General features: G+C 26.7%; 1 protein-coding gene and 1 long non-coding RNA gene across 3 annotated transcripts in view; both read left to right on the top strand.

Annotated features, from left to right (window-relative positions):
* Positions 1-373: 373 nt before the first annotated feature.
* On the top strand, positions 374-14964 carry LOC124419522. Of its 2 annotated transcripts, none has more exons than XR_006940665.1 (2): positions 374-1724; positions 14920-14964. It is a non-coding gene; the product is annotated as an uncharacterized LOC124419522 (long non-coding RNA). The 2 variants fall into 2 exon arrangements; XR_006940666.1 differs by having other exon boundaries at positions 14905-14964.
* Positions 14965-15417: 453 nt separating this feature from the next.
* Positions 15418-26280, top strand: part of LOC111674636 — a 276494-nt gene continuing 265631 nt past the window's right edge. The window contains exon 1 of the mRNA XM_046947770.1: positions 15418-16016. The gene's annotated coding sequence lies outside the window, so the exon portion shown is untranslated. The remainder of the gene's footprint in view (positions 16017-26280) is intronic.

Genomic DNA, 26280 nt, shown 5'->3' with positions numbered 1-26280 from the left:
ATTTTCTTAAAATTTCAAAATTTAAGAAAAAAATATATTTTACTTTAAATCGCATTAACATTGCAATACGAAATGGCAACACAATTTATTCAAACTGAAGGACACTATGAAATACTAGAAAAACTTTCATTTGAATAAAATCCATAGTAAATATGAAATCTCATACAGTATATTGTTCCGAACCTTTATTAAAATTTACTCTTTGCTACAACTATTATAAGAGTAAAGGCAAATTGTATTTTATCCATTGACGAAAAAGAGAGCAAGAAGACTTTTTATCCGTAGCATAAAATTGACTGCGCAGTCCGCACTAACCTCGGTAAATTGCCTGTAACATGGTAAACATAACTTTAGTTTACCGCAGCACAAGGTACGTGTAACAAATAAACGCTAAATAAACAAAAAGTTTAAATATAACTAAAACGAAAAAAAAAATTAATTAAATAAGAGGAAAAACAAAGTAAAGTAATTAAAAAAAATAAGTATTAAAATGTAAAAGGAATTGAAGAAATATCTTAGAAAAAAATCGCTTAACGAAATAACGGGTACGCTGGAATACGTATTCTAAGTGAAATGAATTATAAACATAATAGAAAATATAAAAGGAAAACAAATAATAGAAGAATTAAAGAAATACTCCTCTTAAATTAATAAAAACCTAAAGTAAATTCTCTATAAAAATAAAGCTAAAGAAAACATCATGGTAAATTAATCTAGATAAAAAAGGTAAATAAGAAAACCTTGTGCTTTTTTACGGAATTTTAACGTCTGTATATTTATCACTTAATACCACAAAATAAACGAGATTATTGCGCCGCAAAATTACTTTCCCCCAAAAAAAGAAAAGAAATAACAACGATTTAAATTGTGTCCGAAGTGATTTTGTTTTTCATCTTCAATACATGCGAAATACATGTCAGTTATTTAAAATGTGAGAAAACATGTGTCAAGTAGTTTAACATTTAATCATTTAATAATATTTTACTTGTAGTTATTGTTGTAAAGGAGTGCATTATATTTTAATGTAACGCTACAGAATCTGTGCTTGTAACGACATCCTTGTTATGTTAAACTATATTTAAAACAGTGGTTAATGAAGCAAACAAAAACAACAAGTATTCCAAAAAAAAATTAAAACAAAAACGATACAACAATAATAATATTAACAATTCGTACGCGTTTATCCGTGTTAGTGTTTTTTTCCGGTTGTTAACATTTCGTAACAGCATTTTTGTGCATCAATTCAAAATTTTTGCATGTTTTTTCCTAGAGAATACAAAAAAATTTTATTACTGGGTATTTTTCTTTTTTACCATATTTTGTTTCTATTAATGTGTGCATATGTGTGCGTCCATTGCAAGTGTTGTTGCATTAAGAGCTCTTGTCCTTGTATGTCCATGAAAGTGTGCCTGCAAATGTGAGTGTTTGTTTACATTAAACTCTCAAATATCATTAACTATCAGTCAATATCATTGTTACGTGTCAATTTTTAGTTCTCCACACAAGAACAAAAATTGTATGTGAAAATCATTTTTGTTTTATTTTACATACAATTTGACATACATACATACTTGATTGTTTTTATTTAAATATATTTATATGTAAAATAGAAGTGAAAAAGGTTGCCCTTAACGGTAATTTGACACTTAAGGTTCAATAGCAAAAATAAATACAGTGAAAAAAGTATCTTATCATATCTGCATTAACAAACACTATTAATTACAGTAAGTGAAATTTTTTTATAATACAAATATTTAATGCCTTATGTAAAAAAAATTGTTTAACGCCTTAAAAAAATTCACACAAAATTAGAGCTTGTTAGAAACTTAAGTATATTTCAGTTTTTCTCACTCGACGGTATATAATTAAAATAAAATAAAAAAAAATTTTAAATGGTTAGAATAACATTTTGAGTCGTTTAAGATATGTCCGTCCGTCTGGCTATCTATATATGTAAACAAATTACAGGCCGTAATTTTAAATACATTTTGAAAAATTTGTACCAACTGTGTTTTTCGACACAAAGACAAAGTCTATTGAAAATACGTGAAATCGATCCATTATTTCACCTAGCCCCTATGCCACTGCATCTCCAAAAATTACGTCAAATATTCTAAAAATAAGTTTTATATAAGTATAAATGACACTGCCGATCTTTGTGATGATCGGCCCTTATTTGACCTTAGCCCTCATACAAACCTCCCTCTAGAAAATGTCTTAAACATTCTAAATTGACTGATATAAAAAAAATCATTTCTTCAAATTTAATGAAGATCGCCCGTGTTTCACCCTAACTTCCATATAACAACAATAAATTGGAATAAAGGTAAAATTCAACAAAAGTTTCTATAAGAAAAATAAATAATATAAAAAATATACTCATGGTGTAGGGTATCATATTGTCGAGCACGCCCGACTATACTTTCCCACTTGTTTTCTTTAATATAAATTGCAGCGAAAATAAACTTGTGTTTAAATTTGTTTAAAAATTAAAAAAAATTAATTATACCTTACACCACTATAGTGGGTAGGGTATAATGGGTTTGTGCTGATGTTTGTTATACCTAAAAATATTGGTGCTTTACCCACCTTAAAGTATACCAATCGGCCGGCTAAGAATCACTTTCAGAGTTCAGAGATTTAGCTATGTCTGTCTGTTCATCAGTTTGTCTGTTTGTCTGTCTGTCAGTCCATGTAAACTTGTGTGCACTCGCGCTATTAAAATAATTGAAATCAGTCTATTATTTCGGATAGCCCCCATACAACCGTATCCCACAAATAGGGCTTTTAGGCCCATAACTATGTTAAATACTCTTTAATGTCAACAAAAATCATTATAACTTAGATTTAGTGATCGGGCCTCATATGACCCTAACCCCCATAGAAACTCCCCTTCAGAAAACGACTTGAAGCAAAACCGAATCTTATATACCCATCATAAAAAAATAATATGAATTTCGGAAAGTGACCCTAGTTATGAATAGATCTTTTTGCTATTTAAAGTAATGAATTTTTTATAACATATATGTCATCGATACTTTCATCAGGAGTAATTTTCAAAAAAAAGTCTTAGAATTTATTTAAAATTTTAGTTTCTCATATAAATAAACAGATTTTTGACTGATTTATAAGGCATACGTTGATTTTTTCTGCAAGAGTGGGAAAAGGATTTTTAATTCCTTGTTTTACTAACCATTAGTGGTATTGTCATTTGCCTTACATTGGAATTTAGATGCAATATCGCCCGATCTTTATAATATTTTATACAGATTTTTTAGTACTACAAGAATATCAATTTCTGAGGGAGTTTTTCTATTGAGGTCAATTATGGACATATTCTCATAAAATTTGATAAAATATTTTGACTCTTATAAAACTTACTTAAGTCGAATTTCATCGTCGTATATACTTCAGCTGTATCGAATTTCATTGCTAAATTTGCTTTCTTAACTAGAAGGATAGTCCACCTATCCTTATAAAATTTGGTAAAGAGATTAAGATTTTAATAAAATGTGTTCATGTCGCATTTAATTTCTGTAAAATCTTCTTTTAGACAATGAGGATCGCAAACGTCCATTTTTAAACTGGACACAATATTTATACCTTTATGGGTCTGAGATCAATATTTCAATTTGTTACGAGCAGAATGACAAAAACAATATACCGTCATATTTTTTAAGTTAGGTACACAAATATCTTACATCTACTTACAAATATCAAATTCACTAAACAAAAATAAAATAGAAATTACATTTCTTAATAACTATTGGATAACAAATTAAAAATTTTGATATAATTCCTAATAACTTATTTCAAAAAGCAAACATTTTTTAATTACAGAAAGGAAATCCGTATTCTAGGAATATGTACATGTTGAGGATCAATTTTGTTGGTCTCACACAGTGGAATTTTACAAATTTGTTTTAACTTTAATAATTTATACGTACAAAAAAGACTTCTACAAATTTCATAATTATAATTTTTATTTAATATACTACTCCGAAAAAATGCACTTATTTTCCAATGCATCTAGTGGGAATCGAACTCACGACATATGGGCTAAAAAATTATAACACTAAGTGACCTGAAGCAAAAATTTAATTAATTTTGTTATTGTATCGGCATATCACACTGTTTTACAGGAGCTTGCAGGAGTTCGAGCACAATTAACACAGGAAAAACAAAGTAGTATTCGTGTGCCAAAACCATTAGTTGACGCACAATAAAATAATTAGGCAATGGTGTTGTGAAAAAACAAAATCGCGGTAATTTATTCTTATAGGCTATTACGTAAATAGATTAAATTCATTGTGTAGTAAGAACTCACTGAACTACTGATAAATACTTGCCTTCAATAACATCGTCGTGTTAAGATAGTATAATATAAATAGAAAGCCAATTTCAGGGTCATTTAAGGCAAGAAACTTTTAAATATTTTATATGTAGTGCTGGTAGTATACAAGATAAATCAGGAAGACCACATAAATTGTTTTGTAACAAATATTTTCAAATCGACCCATATTTGATCCTTTCTTACAAATTTGTTCAAAAAATGTAAACACCATTAAGTGTGTGTGTGTTTTTATACTCTTTATCAGTTTGTTATAAAATACTCAATTTCAGTCATTTATTTATTTTAAGAAAATAATAAAATTCGTATGGCAAAATTCTATAATCATGCCCCAGTGTGCAATGTATTTAAAGTTTTTTCATTTCATTTTTTTATCATCTTATTTTTCATCAATCAATTCAGTTTTCAATCTTCTATTATCTAGTTTCTTATAACCCTGTAGTTATTTTTTGTTGTTGCTTTTTCACATACTGTAGTTTAATGATTTTTTTCATACATATATGTATGTATATTGTACATACATACTATATTGACAAGAGAGCAATTGTTTTAAAATTCACTCATACACATTTTCACATACATACATTTATATAAAAACATACAAATAAACAAACGTACACATTTAAAGGTCACAAGGGGTTATCATGATGGTTGTCTGGGTATAAACAACCGCATACATACCCAACGGGAATTTGCAGTAAAGAGGCCTTCTTAAAGGCCTTATTTTGCAGATACAAAGACAAATTTTTGAAGTGGGATATTAAAGCATTGACTGTAACTAATTCATCTTAAAACCTAAATAAAGGAATTTAGAGACTTTTTTTAATTAAACCTTATGCGATCTTAATAACGTGTCTAAATTTTTCAGAAGATTTTTTATCTGTTTGGTTTTACTGTTGCGATTTGGAGCAAGGAAAGAAGAAAAATATATTTTAAGGGAAAAAGTAAATGTTGCATCCTTCAAAACCTTAGCTACACATTAAATTGGTATTTGTGACCCAGACGCTTTTTAATGTGTCAATATTTAAGAAGGCCTACAAAGTAATGCACTAGAATTTTTCCTGCTGGATACAGACAAACACACATACACATATACAATTACGTACCTATGTATGTAATTCACACACCCAAAAGTTAAGTTTGTTGGTTTTTTGTTGTTTGTGGTTGGTTTCATACATTTTAAATTTTTCTTTACAAAAATGATGTCACATCAAAACAGAAACAAAAACAAACATACAACAAAAAAAAAAAAAAGAAGAAAATAAGTTTGCTTGTCTTTTTTTAGTTTTTGTCGTTTATCTTGTTTTTGTTTGTTCGTTTTTTCCTTTTTGTTGTAAAATATAAACAAAAAACTTGGATGTTGATGAATTTTTGTTTTTATCAATGAGGCTAGGCTGAAAAATTCCTTAAAAATATAGGAACAAAATCCATTCCATACATTTTGTTAATTTTTCTATCATGATTCTTAAACATATATTTTAAACAAATCATATTATTAAACATTTTCACGAAAATGATTTTACTTTGTAAAGTAAATCTAATTTTTCTTAAAAAAAAGAACAATATATTAAAAATAAGTTTTAGGATTTTGAAATGCAAATTGCATTAATTTTATGCAAAAGAATTTTCTTTTCGATCTGAACTCGTACATGCCTAAATAGCTCACATATATATTATATGTGGGTACAATACTTTGTGTGAATACGTGTGTAACTTTGTGAAAAAATGCTACATTATTTAAAAGATTGAAAAACTGTTTCATTTTTTTTCCATAAACACTTAACTAGAGCACATACAACAAACATTTATTAGGTGGAACTAGAGTAACAAACACAAGAAATTGTATATATAAAACACGCCACAGGATATTATAAAATTTATTATAAAAATTGTGGAATAAAATACACAAAATAATTCATAGAACCCAGGAGTTTGCAATAAACAGTCCGAAAATTATAAGAAAAAAACATTAAATAAAATTTGGTTTCCAGCTACAAAACTGTCTTATTAGTTTAGAAAAAAGAATGGCAATAACATCTTAAGAAAACTATGTATAAAAAAATAACTAAGGTAATAAAGATATCTTTTAATAGGTCAAAGAACCTACTGCGAAACATAAACAAATTATATACACATTTATTCTGCTCCTTAAAAAGCACATTTCTTTTTTTTTTGTTATAGCAAATTATGTTAATATATGGTTTGCCATGATGAACTACAATAGATACATATATTATCTAGTTCATAAAAACAATTTTTTATTTTGACAGTTCTTCACACGTCATTAGGCATTATTTAAGAAGTAAATGATTGTCATAAATGTCAACATATTTATAATTTTAAATCAAATTTTAAGGAACGCAAAATCGTGTTTTCGTTACATATCTAAATATATGTATACCTTGATTTGTTATATAAAGATTGTCGTTTTTATAACATCCTTGTTCCATACTAGACAAATCTGGTCATGAGATAACATCTAAATTTGTCATATGTAAAGAGAAAGCATTGTTGATTTTTTGTTACGAATTTGGCCTTATCTCAATTTTTTGATCAAAAAATTTTAAAAAATTATTTCGTAATGTATTTTTAATAAAAAAGCTTGAAAATTGTTAAAAAAAAACATATAGAACTTTTATTTTAATTTAAAATATATTTATTTGTTGTTACATTTTTCAAAAAGGTCTATATGACTTTTTATCTATATTCATATATAAATTAATGTGTATTTATTTGTTGGTGGGTTTGTTTGTTGGAAGTCTACAGATGGCTAAACGGCTGACCGATACACAAATTCGTTTATCCTGGAAGCTATTGTAAATATTTTGGGTAATAAAGCATACTTTCATCAGTGGGTGGCTTGGAACCCCATATGAATTATATAAAAAAATTTATAAAAGCTGTAAATGCTAGAATCTTAAAATTTTGCCTAAAGAACTTTGACATTCATGCGAACATTTTGAAAAAAGGGCGAACTTTCCCATATGAATTAAATACAATTCAATATTATTAACATTTTTTCACAGCTTACATTAAAATTCTTATTAGCGTTCGGAAAAAATAGCAAACTTGCGATAATTTAAGTGGCATCTCCCACGTGTAAGTGGATTTTTTTCTTTTAGGGTAGCAGAGTATAGGTAGCTAGTATATTTATAAAAAATAGACTCAATTTGATAACCATTTTGACACCGACCCTCAATTTAAATTAGACACGAACCAGATGATAAATGTCTTAAACTATAGAAACTCTTTTCACAGTTTTTTATTTCGTGATTCAAAATTTCAAATGAGAATAAATTAAAAATATATTACAAATGCTTCTAGTGATCCTACTGTGATTGGTGTCAAATGAACAAGAAGACTTGTAAAATATTTTGACTTATTTTTATTTTATTCTGTCAGAATCAAAAAATAGGTATTTAATAATAAAACTTTAAAAAGAAAATCTTTTCATTCTCACTGGTTACACTGGTAGTATAAGTAATATTTTTTTCAAAACCATAACGTATACGCCATGTTACCCATTTTATTGATTTATCTAATGAAATACATAAAATCAAAAAAAATAATAATAATAATAATAATTATTTTAGTTAAAAAGTTTAACCATTTTTATTATATATTTATATTTTGTTTAAATAAAGGTAATCAGATTATTAAATTTCTATAGTGTAAAAGTGTTATAAACTAAAGAAATTAACTGAATTATTATTAAACCGTTTAAAAAATGTTTTGTTTTTATTATAAATGTAAAAATTACCGCATAAATTTAGCTTTAAATGTTAATTCCAACTAATTTAATTATTCAAACATTTATTAGAAATGAACAATCGTAATTATTTTATTTTAATTTTCTGTTTACATTTGTAACTATACAACCGAAAGTGAAAAACTAACAAGAACTAGAATTATATATTTTAGAAAAAATCTAAATTATTAGCATAACATAATATTATTTTGTTATTGTTTGTTAGTATATTTTTTGTTTGCAATTTAGTAAAAATGTATTGAAGCAAACGTTATTACATTAATGTTTAAAAATGTATTTACATTTCTGTTGTCTGTACTAATATTTACATACATCTATATATTCAGATATTTGTTTAAATATACAAATATGTATACTTCTCAATATTTACCCTTCATACATACAAATAATATAAATATAAGGCTGGTATAGAAGCAAAGGCAGTAATCTCTACTATTGTTATTTTTTAATTTACGAGATGTTCTAATATATGTTTGAGTCCCATGTTTGATTTTATTTTTATAATTTCCTGAAAAGTATTATTCGATAACAAAGAACACTTTAGGCCCTCTATCTTAAACCAGCCGTCCGATTATACTATTCAACAGGATAATACTACAGACACACAAGTCATCAAAATTGAATGAATTTTGTTGCGCATTCTACTACAGGAATAAAGAGGAAATGATTATTCTCAGGAAATGATCTGCTTTAGCCACCAAGAGAAATACGTTGGTGATATATATGTATATGTTCAGACTCAATAACGTGGTAAATACATTTGAAAAATTTGATCCTTTTGATATTTTACACGTAGTAAAATACTACATAAAACAAGAGAACGTAGAGAGAATATATACTAAGATCAGGATTTTCGATCGAAATAAACTTGATAAATATATATATTGTTTTTAATACAACAGTCTTATAATCGAATAGTGTGTAACTTGAAAAACAGTTTTCATTACACGTAATGTAAAAAAATAGAGAATTGTAGCAAAAATATTGGAATTAATAAAAATTAATCCCCAAAAATAATCTAATTAATTTTTTGATTAATTCTGATTATTTTTAAGTATTTTCATTAATTAAAATTAATCGTGATTATTTTTAGATTAATTTTAATAGTAATCAATTAAATAACCACTATGATTATTTTTGAAAAATAATTTAATTGAATATTAATCGTAATCGAAATTTTACTGCTATGGTACTTAGCAATTACCATGGCAAATAGCATTATTTACCTCAATCATTATAATATATTTAAACCAGACGATATTATCAAATACGTTTAGGAAAAAATGGAAATTGCAATATTTGCCTCTATGAGCATTGTTAAAAATTCTTATACGGATAAGTACAAGATTAAATGTATGTATTTACATTAATTTATTATACCCTACACCACTATAGTGGGGAGGGTATTATGCGTTTGTGCCGAAGTTTGTAACACCCAAAAATATTGGTCCTAGACCCACCTTAAAGTATATCAATCGGCTCAGAATCACTTTCTGAGTCGATTTTTGTCCGTCTGTCTGTGTGTCCATGTAAACCTTGCGCGCACGCTACAGGTCGAAATTTGTCACATACTCTTTTTTTGGTTGAACTCGGTCCATTATTTCTCCTAGCCCCCATACAACCGTACCGCCCGAAACGGGCCATTAGGCTCACAATTACGTTAAATGATTTATAATGTCAACAAAAATCAGCAAACATTAGTTTTATAGAACAATAAATGACATTTGACCCTACCCCCATACAAACTCCCCTTCAGAAGGTCAAAATTAACTTATAATTACTAATAAAACGATCAAAATCTACATAAATGAGATTGAAGTAGACATAAATTCATTTACTAAAATATATATGGATAGGCCCATATTTACCCCTTCTCCCCTATGAGCCCTCTTGAAGTAAATTTCTTTTTTGTCAACAATAAGTAAAAATTTCACAATAAAACAAATCAAATGCTTTATATTTAAAAAAAATCCATAATTTTAACATACTGACTGGTGTAGGGTATCATATGGTCGGCAAATTCATACTTGTTTATTTAACTAAAAGTGTTAGTGTTCAATACACATAGTACTCTATAACCGTCTTATTTACATAACAAATACCTTTTAATACAAAATTTTGTTATATGATTCATTGCTCTGCGTTCTTCGAATACCAAGTGCATTCACCCTGTTTTATAAATATTTTGTAATTGAACAATGTATTTGCTATAAAAATAAAATTCATATTTTTGTTCGTCTTCATTTTATTGTTTGTTTTAGTTGGAGTTTGTACGATTTATTTTCGTTTAGTAGGTTATCAATGCGAAAATCGCGTGCAAAGTTTTATGGGATTTTTTTCTTCATGTTCGATTGTTAAACAACAACGAGTATATATAAATAAAAATTAAATACTACCCACATTATTGAATAACAATGAGAAATAATTCACGTGCTTTTTTGTTATAAATACTACATCATTAATAAGACTTAACAAAAAAATCATAGTAATATATTTTTGAATATTAAGGATTTTTTAAGGTGGTTATTTATACTATTGTATTAAATGTATTTTTATTTAAATAGTTAACTAGGAAATGCCCATTATTTCAAAAAATAATTTGTTGAATGTGAAGAATATATCATATATCATCCCTAAACCACTATAGTGGGGAGAGTATTATGATCCTAACCCCCGCTCTATAACTTCTATGTGGATGTAAATTTCTCTTCCAAAATTTATAAGTATAGACCTTTATTTATCTCCAATCCCCTATAAGCCCTCATGTAAAACTCTCTTTTTTTGTCAACTTATTGTTCCGAAATTAAGTTAAAAAATAAATCAAGTGCTTTATTATTTAAAAAGTGATCCACATTTTTAACATACTGACTAGTGTGGGATATCATATGATCGGATTTGTCTGACTATACATTTATACTTGTTATTTTTTTTTTAATATTGTAAACTATAAGTCCATAATTTCAAAATATGTTTGTAAATTCTATTTTCAAATGTTATAACATCAAATAAGTTTTCACGTTTACTTGAGTTCAGATGAGAAACATGCAAATACATGCCTTTTATAGCAGGTTTTATTTTTGTAATTCTGACTATATGTTTCATGATTATTTAAGAAATAGTAAAATGTATTAAAACATTAAAACACAAAACGGGGTTTTTTGATTTGTGTCCATCTTGTAGTAAATAAACGATATTAATAAATATTTGTAAATATTTTTATTTTTGTAAATTACAATTTCTCGTTTATTTTATTAATTGGTATTCGTTTACAATAAATAATTTGTGTATATACAACGAAACTAAAACCACCCACCGCCAACATATTTAGTAAGCTAAAGGTGGAAACAAATCACACGCATTTCTTTAACTCCAGTTCACTCAAACTCAATCATAGAAAGAAATAATGATAATAACTCATCATTAACTAAGGAAATTTTCAATATCCGTTAAAACCTCCTCGAAGACATTAACCCAATATTAACAAGAGTTTTTTCATATGTCTGTGTCTATTTTTATGTATTAAATTTCACGTACAAACAAAACTTTTTTCTGGCCTACTAATTTTCATTTGATATATTTTTTGTTTGTAACATAATAGTTAAGATAAAATATTAGAGAACCTTCGTACTATATAATTGGCTTTGTATACTATAGACATATGTAGGTAGATCGCTGGATATTTTTTTACATTTTTAATTCGGTTCATAGTTAATTTGTAAATGCCAGCTGTAGCTAAAAACAAAAAAAAAAAGCAAAAAGGAAACATTTAATGAAAAACTTAAGTAGAAAATTAAACACAATATACAAAAAAAGTTCATTCTTTTTTTCTGTAAAGTAACTGTTTCTAATTAAAAACACCTGCTTTTAGGTTTATTTTCTACCTTTTATGTTTGTAATCATTGTATAGCAATTTACCAAATGGCGTTAGTTATTTGTTACACCATTTCATAGAGAAATTAAAAAAAAATATTTTTTTCAGTAACTAATAAATATACTTATACCAAATAAATAACTACTAGCCACACATAATCTGAGGGATCTCTCACAATTCGAACACAGTTATGAGTTCAACAGACTAAAGCTGAAGCTCGTATGAGTCACAAAAGATAGTCAAGGCAATCATAATACAGAAAACGAACTATATAGTACTTACACTGAAACTTTATAGAATCTCAATTTACACCTTTGATTCATAGACAGAAAGAGACACGGGTTGAGAAAATTAGGATCTTCTGTTGTACCTTTGACTAGCTGTCACCTGCATGGGCTTCAGGTATAAATATATGCCATCGATACAGCCGCGAGAAAAATCCGAGAACTGAACGTCGAAAATTCAACTATACAAATTATTTTGGACAGCCTTGTATCAATTGAGTTTCTTAAATCCATTGTTATTAAGACTTGTATACAAACGTTGGCAAAACCTACTCAACATCACGTTGAATTGATATGGGTTCCAGGACATAAGGGCAACCGAGAAAATTAAATATCTAATGGATGTCGCTACCAAAGGGTCGTCCTTAGACTAAACTGAGCAAAGGGATGTCCCTCTCAAAATTGATAGATGACAGGGCTTTAAGTGAGTGCCCAGCCTTACAAGAACAGGCTATTATATATTTGAAGAGCTTTTTCCCGTGACATGGACTGTCTCTGAGATGCGTCATTAGTAATTATGATATTATAAATACCGTCTGTTTTGTTACCGGACCACGGAAACCACATAGTCAATGAAATTAGGGACTTAGAGAAACCATTTGCCTATTTTTCTTTACATAATAGAACATTTAATGTAAGTATGAAGCCAAAAGCCCAGGCGAAATAATGGACCGTTTTCAATAGCGTTCTTCCTTCGGTCAAAAGAAGAGTAGCTGCCAAATTTCATCAAATTATCTTGAAAATTGAGACCTTTAGTGTGGGCACAAGTTTTACATGGACACACAAACAGACAGACGGACATAGCTAAATACTAGGACCAATATTTTTGGATGTTACAACCATCAGCACAAACGCATAGTACCCTCCCCACTATAGTGGTGTAGGGTATAATGAAGGGTATATTATTTTCAGTGCAGGTTTTTGTTACAACGTGTAATAAATTGGTCAAAAACAAGTTCATTAACTGGAACTAGTGTTATTTTACAAAAAAACCTTCAAATTACTCAAGAACCATAAAAGTGAACTAAAGAAAAAAGAATGAGTGAAAGAAATAGCAAAGTATAACTTGAAAACTCAAATTTGCTAATTTTTTTGTGTGTGTTAACGACAGAAAGGTGAAAATTAGTATTTTTCTTTTTGAAAATTCAAACTTGCATACAAACCTCACAGGTAAAACTTTTCCAAAAAAAATAACTTGTACACACTTAAAATGAAAAATCAGTAAGGAAAAAAGGAAAAGGACAAAACAAAATGTATATGTGAACGGTCGATGAGATAAAACAATTAAAAACATGTTCGGCAATTAATGGTAAAAAAAACTTCAAATTATGGAAAAAATTTCTTTGTGTTTCTTTAACCATGTTAAATGGCCATACGTAACACCACAAACATTTTAATTAACTTTTACCAAAAAATAAACTTTAATATTATGTTTTTTGGGATTTTCTCTCAAACCCGCCGTACGTGAGATACTTGTATGTTGTTGTCTAATGATGGTTTTCAAAGAATGGTTAATTTGGGTTAAAAATAATTTTACGAAAAGTTTTAAATTGAAATTTTATGTTATTAAAATAGCAAATTATTATTAAGAAGAAAATTGAGGGTGATATTGTTATTATGGATTTTTTATGTATTTTTAAGGAAAAATTACACATAGAGAAAATGTGTTATTAGCATCGTAACTATGGAGAATATATAATTTCAGATAATGAATTGAAGTTAAGTTAAGTTAAGCAACTGAATATTATACTATTGACTTAGTTATGAAGTTAATTGGAAACGGTTTGTAAAGGTATATTATCATACTGAATATTGCCTACGATAGGTCGTGGTTTCGATGCTCACTTTAGACGCTGGTTAAGGAACACAACAGTCCCGATAGTGTCCTAATTGTATTTCCTAACTAACTTTTTTCAGACGTAATTGACTAATTTTAAAAAATAATAGCCTAAAGTGCATATTTTTATTAAATTTAGTTTTATAATTTTTTTTTATTATTTAGATATTTCTTTTCTTTTGTTCATAAATAAATAATATTATATACAAATACATTTTTTATGCCTAAACCCAGCAAAAACCTTCATTACCTACTAAGCTAGAAATTAATATTTGAATCACGTGAAAACTAATTATTCTTGGAGTGAATACTTATTATTTTTGTTCGACGAGAATATGTACCTACTTTAAACTAATTAATAAATGGTTATTAATTTGATTACAAAATAACTAGTTACAAATAAACCTACAAATATGTTATGTGATAGCTAGTTATTATGGGCCGACTTTGTATGTAGAAGGCTAAAAATAAAAAATTCTTGATTTTATGTTTCTCATTCCTTTTTACAGAAAAATATAAATTAATGCAATTTTGAAAAAATAAACGGTATTTAGCAGGTCTCCCAGACAATGGGGCTATAACAAATCCAAATTGTTTTGTTCTTTATCAGTAATAACCTATTCAGCTAAATAAAATAATGTAGATGATAATGAGCACTACTGGCCATTACAAAAAATTTCAGATTTTTTGCTGGGTGTTTAAATAAATATGCAAACTGTTATCACACTTAATCTCTTGATAAATTAAAAAAATTCTCAAAGTTAAAAACTCTAACATATTTATAGTAAATAGTTTTTATCTTTGCAGGTGTAATCCACATTTCAGCAGTGGCAAAATAGTGCACAAAGTGAATAAAAAATTTTAAAAATTATGGAATAAAACATAAACAAAAAAAAAAATATGTTTTAAGTATATTAACAATATAATACAATTATAGAAAAATTGCTTCTAAATAAAGTTTTTTTTTATAAAATACTAAAACAAAAAATGCATACATTTAATAAATAATTTAATTAAATTTCAAATATTTATTAAATATTAAAATAAATGTACATAAAATCACATAAAATATGACAAATATTTAAGCCCCAAGGCAAATAACAATTTATATTTAACGACACATATCAATTTTAGTCTGATTTATAAAAAAGCTATTAGATTTTTGTGCTTTTTTTCTAAAAATAAATATTTGCAAAACATATCAATGGTAATTAATTAAATTAATATTACTAATTAAATAATAAAATGTAAATTCCATTAAAAGCAATATTTACAAAAATTTAAAAAAATAGATACAAAAATTAATGAAATAACCATAAATTAAAGTGTTAAACCAAGAAAATTCTAAATTAAATAATCAATTACAATTTAATATAAAAAAATTAATGAATAAAAATAATATATAAAATTTGTGCTTCAAATAACTAGTTCCTGTCCAAAACTTCCTTTTTCTTCTGAACAAATAAATTAACTAAAAAAAAAATATCTTAAACATCTGCTGCTTATTAATAAAGTATATTCGTCTTGCCATTTAAAAAGTGAATTAAAAATCGTACACAAGCATAAGCGTATTAAAAAAATATATAAATATATAAAATAGTAAAAAATGTATTAATATTATTGTGCAACAACACTATTAAAATCATATGTTTAATCTTTTTAAAATGAAATAATCAATTTAATTCAATATGATTAAATATTATGAATTAAAAGTTACGTCATTGTTTATACTGACAACTTAATCTGTCAGCTGTAAAAACAAATAACAGCCCACATAAAGACTTAAAAATTCCTATACCGACTGACAGACATTTTGCCATTTCTTGTTGTATATTTCTCTTGAAGAAAATGTACACCTGAGGATTATAAGATCACATCAAAGAAATTGTGGATTAAAATTTAAGGTAAGTCCTTAATTTAAAACATACAAGATTGTTTTCAAGTAATATATTTTATTACAAGAAGTTAAATATTTAAAACTCATATATCCTAAAATGTCAACGGTTACAGTAATTGAATTTATTTTTTAAATTATATGAAAACAAATTAATTTCATCTTTTGTCATAATCCATTATTTTGCTCTAATTATGCTTATATTAACCATTCAACAAACATTTATATCGACAATGAAATTAAATTGGTTTTAAGAGTTTTTTATGGTTTTCAGTTGATCAAATTGATTATGATATATTTACAATGTCAAAAGATTCTATTTTATATGAAGAAGCATATTAGAGGGGCATATTAAAAATCAATTTTAATTATTTTTTCAATCTCTATTACTTAAAATAATATACAATCGTTAAATCTTTAAATCCCTAGTATTTGTAACAACGAATTAATTTGATTGTTTTTAATGCTTTTTGTTTTATCAATTCAATTTAACATATAAAATTCCCTTACAAATGCTAATGATATTTTAAGTCATCGATTTCATCAAGTAAAAAGAAAATAAAACAGAAATATCAGTAAACATCTCATTTATAATTCATAAGAAACAAAACATGTATAATACAAAAATAATACAAGCGGTTTAATTGTAAAATAGATTAAGTCCATATAATAAAAAAATATTGAAATGTTTTATATATTTATGTTAAATAAGTAACTCATTATGAGTTATACCCAGAGTGCTTCATTACCCTCATCGTATACAATAAAATAAATGTTATTTTTGATTTTCAGTGAGACCAATATACATTTATTTGCAATATCAAAATGTCACCTTTATAGATTTTCATAAAATTTTCTAGATTTAAATTTAACAGATTTACTGTCAATAATAATTTATTCTAACTTCAATATAGCAGGAAATAAAAAAACAGACATTTTTGGTGATTGCATGTTTGGATGTTGTATGTTAAATATTCAACCGACATCTTATATAAATTTTTGTACAATCAATCCTTATATTATAGAAAATTCAAAAAGTATTTTAAAAAGAACAAAAAAGTGCAAGAAAGTCTATTTTTATAAATTCTCGTTAAATCAGAACAATACGTATTTCACATAATATTTTAGAAATCTCAAAAAGTACCAGCCAAAGTGCGAAAATATATAAAAAATTCAAAAATTATCAGTTTAAGAATGAAAAAGTACCAGAAAATACTACATTTGAGACTTAAAAGTCCCTGAATGCTTTGTTTTGAGTTTAAACTTTCAATATAATTGAAAACTCAAAAAGTACTAGTTTCAGAACACAAAAGTAAGTTATGTTTCTAGGTTGAATATTATAAAAATTTAAAAGTACAAGTTAAAGAATGAAAAAGTACTAATCGTCCTTTTTTATAAGTTATTATTACTTCAAACTTTAAATGCTTAATTTTATATTTCCAGTTTCAATATTATAGAAAATTCAAAACGTACAAAATAAAGATCGAAAATGTTCCAAAAAGTCCCCTTCTATGTGTTCACATTTACTACGGTCTCTATATGAATCATTTCATACTTTTATGTTCAATACTAAAAACACAACTTGTTAAGAACTAAAAAGTAATAAAAAGTCTACTTTATAGGTTTTAAATATTTTATTACAGGGTCTACAGGCTTATTTCATTTTCCGAGGTTCAATATTATAGAAAACTAAAAACGTATAAGTACCAAAAACAAAAAAGAACGAAAAAGTACCAAAAGTCTCCCTTAATACATTCTTATTTACTTAGGGATCTACATGCTTAATTTCATATTTCAATTTAATTTTTTTAGGATATTTAAAAATTACAATTAATAGAACGAAAAAGTTACAGAAATTTCCCTTTTTTCAATATAGTATAAAAAACTCAAAGTACCAGTTAAAAAAACAAAAAAAGTACCAAAGAAATAGTAATTTGTGTCGGAGTTTTAGGTAACATTCCATTGTTATATTTATTGTTACTAAAACTACCAATTTCTCTAATTTTATTAAAATCGTGTAAATGAGTTTGAAATCAAATTTCCCATATTTTCTTTTTTTGGTACTTTTTTCTCTCTAATGAAGTAACTTTAATAAAATTTAAAGTTTTCACTCAAATGTATAAATCAATACATAGAAAACAATGTTTTTAGCAAAAAGTACCTAAAATAGGTACCGAGTTCGTACTTTTAATTTTTCTATATGTTAAAAAAGAGAGTTTGAACAAAACATTTCTAAATATTACCGTATTAGTGAATTAGGTGGGAATCTAATGTGCAAATTTCATCTGTTTAGTTTAAACCGTTTAAGCTGTGCGATTCGAATAAGTCAGTAACTCTGGAATTTTTTAAACATATATAGATATGACCTTATTGCCGAAAATCTTTTTAAATATACTACTATTATGAAATTGACGGAATTTTCAACTTTGAGTCGACAAAGCTGTGTTTGTCTTTCCCTTCATTAGTTTATTTGTTCGTCCGTCTGTGTATTCATGTAAATTGTGCACATGGTACAGATCGCAATTCTCAAGAAAAATTAATGAAATTCGAAATGTACACGCTTCTTCATCCAAGAATGAAACCTATTGAAAATTAGTCCTAGCTCTTATATAAAAATGCCTCTAACTAAGGTCTTTGAGCTCATAATTATGTTAAATATTCTGGTGTTCCTGCAGACAATTTAAAAGCGTTAGTATGACTACTTAATAATCCTATATGATCGGCAATATATTCCTAATATTTGAAGTTAGTCTACAGGCATAACTGAACTCAGTAAACACATTCTTACCAAATTTCGTTTCTGTCTTAATATTTTAGCGACTAAACTGAAGTCATATTATAAACTAAATAAATTTATTCATCAATAACAAAAAAATAATTCATGGGGACATTTTAATAAACATAGATATACTGATAGACAGCCACATAATGTAAAGCAAACATATTGAAATTGATGATATTGACATCAAATTTAACACAACATAATAAAAAATATATTATAATAATGATAGTGGTGTCGATAATAATATAAAAATATACATGCATATGTACATATATGTATGTTATAAAATGTGCAGAAAGTTTTACAAAATTCAAGAGGAAAATCAAACATTAAGTATTATTGATAGACAATTTATTGGCAACAATAAACCAGTAAATTCAAAGTCATGGGAGTTTCAAATTATGTTTTATTTAAAACAAACACTCATATTTATTAACTACTTTTATCATAGTCATTTTAAGATCCTTGACAATATTTGAAGCCAAAAATATATTGACAATATTTGAACAAATATATTAAATAAATATATAGTTATGTATGTATTAAAAAAATATGTAATTTTAATTTAAAAGATTTATTATTTCAGAAACAACAACATGCTCGTTTGTTTTTTTTATTAAATAAACAAAACTAAAACAAAGTTGATGTTAAAAATACCAAAGTTTTAACAAATAGTTATAGTTTTCATATAGTATACTTCTAGGCATAGCGCAACGCAACCAAAACTATACATAAAGTTACATGTAAATTACTATATAAATGTATGTGTAAATCGTCGTTCTACATTTCACATACATTCCTACAAATTTGTATGTAAAATTGATGTTTATTTATTTAGCTTTTAGTATCCTTACTATTTGTTTTGTCTCCTTTTATATTTCACATTTTACTATAAACTAACTGACTGAAAGACTGACTGACAGTTTGTTGTTTATGTTACTGTTAATGTTTTCAGATCCTGTTACTGTCACGTATCATATTCTCTAATGGCTTTACTTTTAGCAATAATGTCACTTTTAGTACGGATGTCTTTCTTTGTATGTAAAATGGTATGTGTTACAAATTGCAATGCTTGTATGAGCATTTTCCATAGAAATATTCACATCTTAGCACTGACATAATTGGGAATATGTTATAGTTTTAATATTTGTATACAATAGTGTATAAATATACGATAATTGAAAAAAGTTTGAAAACTTTTGAATATAGTTGAAATATTATTTTATGTTTTCTATTTTTGTTAATATTGATTGATCGTCAAATATAAGTGGTTTGTGAAAATTGGAAAGTTTTGTTTGATTTTTGTTTCGCTCAGGAGTAGCAATTGTGATAGGATGGTGATTCGATGAAATTCGGACAATAATATCAAAGAGCTATCATAAAGATGTTCTTCCTAAATATCGTTATTCAATTAGCCTTAAACTTATTATTCAATTTGCCTTATCGTTATTCAATTAGCCTTAAACTTATTGGTCCCTTTATGTCACCTGAGGGAAACGATCAGCGTATTAGTACATTTCGACCTAACTACTCTAGGTTCTGGATATTTGTATTCAACAAGATCAGTTATTTGGTATTAAATTTTCTCTTTTTTATATGTTATTAATATTCCAGCAAAATCAAAGAACTTTTGATTTAGTAGACTTTTCTCAATGCAAGTATTCGTTTCACAACTAGTTTTAAAACACATGATTATAGCCTGTACCTACCCCTTCTACTTTAGTGTTAAGACCAATATTTTTGTTTGAAATTGTCACCTTCGGAACTGGTTCTGTGGAAGTGTTACGGAGTTGATACTCGTTCTTCAGAACGCTTCTGGAATCAGTTCGTTCATCAATGATTTTTGTTGGAATTTGTCATCACAAAAAAATAGTTTCTTAAAAATAATTTAAAAGTATTTAAGAACCACAACAATGATTCAAGGAATGATTTCTAGATGTAATGGCGACACTAGTTAAAAGGCTATTGTTTAAGAATTTTTAGAGATTATATTTGCACTCGTTTTAGAACTATGTAGTTGTTTTTAAAACAAGTTCTAAAATTTTTGCATGGAAGATAAAGTTTTTAATTAAATAAATAAAATTTAGTACGCTACGCTGTAAATATAAAAAATTTTATGCACGTTAAGCACACAAATATTCGTCCTAGAATTATTCTCTGAGTTGATTAAGCCATGTCCGTTCGTCTGGGTGTCCATATTAAACCATGCGTAAAGTACAGAATCTCCCAAAGTCCCCTCCAGAAAATGTCTTTAATGTTCAAAACTCACTTACAAATACTAATAACTCTATGAAGTTTAGTACAAATAAATATTATCAAGCCCGTCTATTCATTCTTACTTGTTTCCTTTTTACTGTAACTTTCTCTCTCCAAGTGAAATTTCATTCTTTTAATTGGAATAAAAAATCTTTCTCTCAATATTTATACTTTAAGTAGTTATGTTAGTTATTCAAAATATCGGTCAAAGTTGTGTTCATTCAGTATGTATTCTTTTATCAACAAAAAAATCAATTCTGCTTGGCAAATTTGAAATATTTTACAAATATGTATATAACCGTCATAGTGCATTAAAAGAAATTTGAAATATGTATACCATTTACTAACTTCTACTAAATAAAAACCTCTTCATAAATGCAACACAAATTATTACATTACGAAGGAATATAAATTCAAATGTTTTAACAAAAGATTTCAAAGTTACGAAAAACAGAAGCTCAAAGACTTTAAGCAATAAATACCAACATTTAACTAACAACTGAAGCAAATATTAACTCAGGGACAAAGAATTCAATTAAAAGCAGTTGTAAATAACAAAAAATTACAAGAATAACAACAACGGCAGCAGCTGGAAAAAACAACAATTATTTTTGCAAAACCATTTCTATAATGTTATGCTAACTACACCATTATCGTATGGTAAACTAAAACAGAGAAAATGTCATGTTGCACACAACGACAGTGTGTCGAAAAAGTGAGAGTCCGTTTATTTAAAAATACACGCCATTTACCATAATTTATTCTGTGAATATTTAATCTGCTTTTTGTCTTTAACAAAAAGGGTACGTTTATTTTTGGTAAGAACTATAAACCCACATACATATGTTTGTATACAGCAGGCAAATTGCAATCCAGCTCAAACGAATACCACGAGAAAATGTCAATGAAATATTGTAGTTACAGTAGTAAATGTAAACTGCTGCCTAGAGCTGTTTTAAGGCAAATGTCAACATTGGCATTATGCTTCAGTTGAAAGAAAATAAATGAAAATAAAATAGAAAAAATAGAGTGAAAACTATTAACACAAGAATGTTTTGATTTAGAAATGAAAATTGGGTTAAAGCACATGCAAATGCAATGGAATAAAAAAATACGAAAAATATCTAAGAGGACCTGTGCGAGTTTATATAGTTTTATGGGTATTACTTCTGTAGATTAATTTGTACAAAAAATGTACTTAAAATATTTCAAAGAAATATTTGCTTGATCTCGTTTAACTATACACACCCACATACCTTTTGAAGGGTACAATGTTTATTTTTTTGTTTCAAAAATTGCAGGATATATAAAATGTCTGGTATGTGTGTTCTAGGAAGTATGATTTTGTAGTTGTGTAGTTGTGCCTCAGAATAGGCATTTCAGAAAGATATATAACACAAAAATGGGTTAAAAAATTGCAATTTCCCAGGCTGCTAATGTTTCTTACAGAGAAATGTGACAAAAAATATACTTTTTTGGGATATTCTTAAGAAATAATTTTGCTATTTAAACAAGTAAGAACTAATAGTGGCGTAAGGCCGTCCATACGTTTTGTCAATTTTTAGAGTGATACAAGAACATTCAACATATTTATAAGATCAAAATCCTATTTGGGAGTTATGGACCGATTTAAAAAATTTGAAATATCTTGAAAATTGCTATCTGTGGAGTGTGCGCTTGGTATACGTGGACACACAGACGGACATACAGACAGTCAGATGGACCAAGCTAAATCGACTCAGAAAGTGATCCTGAGCCGATTGGTATTCTCTATCAGCACAAACGCATAAAATATTCTTCACTTTAGTAGTGTAGGGCATAAATATATAGATAACTACTTCAATATTTTAAGTGATATTAGGGCTTTGAAGTGAGTTTTGATCTTCAAGTCATTTTCTTAATGGAGTTTATATAAAGGCTAGGATCAAATGAGCTCCGATCATGGCGAAATCGGCAGTATAATAGAGACACGAGATCATTTAACATAATTATGGAATTAAAAACCCACTTCAGGGGGTATGGTTGTATGAGGGTTAGGCAAAATAATGAACTGATTTTAACTATTTTCAATAAGCTTTGTCCCTGGATACAAAAGGTTATGTACTGAATTTCATCAAATTATCTTAAAAACTGCGGCATGTAGCATGTGCGTATTGTTAGTATGAACACACAGATAGACAGACGGACGTACATAACTAAATTGAAAATAGGTGTAGGATCAATATTTCTAAAAGTTTAGCACTCTTTATATGTCCTACTTTATAAATTTAACTTTTATTTATGGAATATTTTTTTATTATCAAACTTCAGCACAAATAAAACCTTTTTCTTGTTTGTGTAACTAATTTTGTTTAGTCTTTCTTGGTTGTTTTGTGTTGATGATGATGATGACACTCTGTCCTAATGACTGCTAATGAAAATCAATAATACTACCAAAGGCTATAAAAATACCACGTATATTTTTTATGTATTAAAGACACGTAGTTAAATAAAAATGTTTTAAGTTTGTCGGGTTTTTAAGGTAAAATTTTTAAATTTTATGAAAATTAGTTTGATGGAATAATAAAAAGTAGATTAATTAATATGTATGAATATATTGTAATCAATTTATAAATATAATAATTTTTATGATTACATTTAAATGCAAATATATCTTTGCTTGCTTCCTAAATTTTAAGTTTATTTGATACCCACCTTTAAAAAAGATATTGATTTTCAAATTTCGTTTGTAACATATCTAAAAAATTTTCTAAGACCCCTAACTTATATTTTATATGTATATGCATAATTTTATTCTGGGCCACTATATTCTATTATTTTAAGTCTGCTGAAAACGCAATAGAGCCAAATCGGAGCAATATAAGTTCCCTTACAAAATGATTTCAGCGTTCTTAATTTGTTTTAAAAATGTAGCAACAAAATTCGCTTTATGCAGCATTTATATTATAAAATCTCAAAAAAAAAAAAATAATAATAATAAATAAATAAATAAAATCGGTCCATAGTTGACTATATAACCCATTTACGTACAAGCCAACAGAGAATTTTAAATTATTTTCACCTAATCATTTTAAGTATGGTTACCTCTACTAGGTATGTCAACACGGAGTTAGAAGACCCGATTCCCATCAAAGACTCTGACAATGGGGCAGAAAAGGGCCAAATTCATTTAACTATTAAATAATGGATAAATAGCTAACTCACGTGTCTATGCGACTTGGTTGTGATTGCCCTGATTTTTACATATTAAAAAAATCTGTTTATACAAATATGTTTATTCTTATTTACAAAATATATACACTTAAGTAAATAATGGCCACATGTACATATGTATATCTATCCCTACATTTTCACGATAGAGTAAATTAAAACCAACATATACCTAGAAAATGCTAAAATATACTTATATTAAGTCAATATTTTAACATGGGGATGTCATTGGAGCTAAGTTTTTACAACAATCGCTTAAAAGTAATTAGAAAATGTATCAATGTAAATTGTATGAAGAATACAATTGTAAGTAATTACGAAGTTGTTATGAAGTTTAATTTCAGATATATGGAAGACAAACATTTCCAAATAAATTGATTAATTGAGTTTTAATAATACAAATACTTAAAATATACCAGCAAGAACACAGTAATGACTTACAATTGTAACCACTTACCTATTAACATACTTTTTAATGACAACTACATATCGTCCTTATTACACAAAAGTATTTACTTTAATTTTAGTATTTAGTCAACTTTTTCGCAAGGATAATGTAGGTATATACTTTGTATTATACTATTTACATTTAATTATTTTTTCTAATTATTTTTATGCGATTGTGAAGGGTATTACCTCCAATGACATTGCCTTGTTAAAATAATGATTTACAATGTTATTTTATTTAATTTTTTTCTGTGATATTACTAAATGTTTTTAAGCTTTATAGTGTAACACAATTGTCGTGCAAGTTGAGGAATAGGTGTATTTACAAAAGATTTATCATAATATCACATACTATTCATATAAGTTGTAAATTATATAACCGAGTATGCCTGGCAGTATTATACCTTACACCATACTTATATATTGAAAGTAAAAAAAGAAAAAAATTCTATAGAACATACATAATGTTCCATAGAATTTTTTCTGAACTATATTTTTAAGATTTTTAAATCAACAATTTTAAACATATTTTTTTGTATTAATTTTTTAACCAAAGATTCAAACAGTTTTTAACCATAACTTTGAGTGTTACAGTGAAGAGCACAAACTTATAATACCCATCCATTCATGGCTGTGTAGGGTATAATGATAAATATGTTTTTATGTAAATATGTATATGGTTAGGAGAAATTAATACAAGAAATGTGTTTATGAAATACATATAGTGATACACGAGAATGTGTTATTAATACACCAGCGGGTATTTAATAAAAATTGAAGCGGAAGTAAAATGATTTTGATATTTTATTTTCTTTTTTTACCTCCCTCTCTCCCTCGTCTTTCTCCTCTTGTGAAAATTCTTTTAGTCCATTTAAGCGGAAGTTTATAAAAATAGAACACAAGGCATATATGTATGAATGTATATGAAAGACTTTTCATATATATATTTATATCGATGATGTTTTCATCTATATAATAATAACACACATGATGATAAAATATTACATCTACTCAATATAAATACAAAGTACAAAGTGTGAGGTTTAATAATAAGAGTATTGTATTTTTAGGATACAATTTAAACAAGGAAAATTATGTAAATTGTATGAGAAAAACATAAACCATAATCCATATTGATTAAATTATAATGATTGCTATAAATTATGATTAACGTTAATCAAGTGGAGAGCGACAAAGATGATAGAAATGTAAATTTTTTAAAATAACATTTTAACAATATTAAATTTTCTCGTTTTATCTTTAATATTAAGTTGTAAACGATATATACTGAAAAACACCGGCCAAAAAAACAAGTCACTTTGAATTACATATTACAACCTACACCAGTGAGTATGTCAGTTTCACTATTTGTATACTTACTAACTTTTAGCCTTAACATTTTTGTTTTTGTATGTGGTTTTTTGCTTGAAATGCATTTTAACCATTTATCTTTTAATTCATATTTTTTTGGGATATACTAATTAAGTGATTAAATAAAATGACTAGTAATTAATTTAATGTTAAGGAATATCTGCGTGGCTTTTATTTAGAATTATATTTGATTTGTATAACGTATATA

The sequence above is a fragment of the Lucilia cuprina genome, chromosome 4 (genome assembly GCF_022045245.1).
Source record: "Lucilia cuprina isolate Lc7/37 chromosome 4, ASM2204524v1, whole genome shotgun sequence".
NCBI lineage: Eukaryota > Metazoa > Arthropoda > Insecta > Diptera > Calliphoridae > Lucilia > Lucilia cuprina.
The sequence above is the reverse complement of the archived record's forward strand: the minus strand, read 5'-3'. Positions and strand labels throughout refer to the sequence as shown.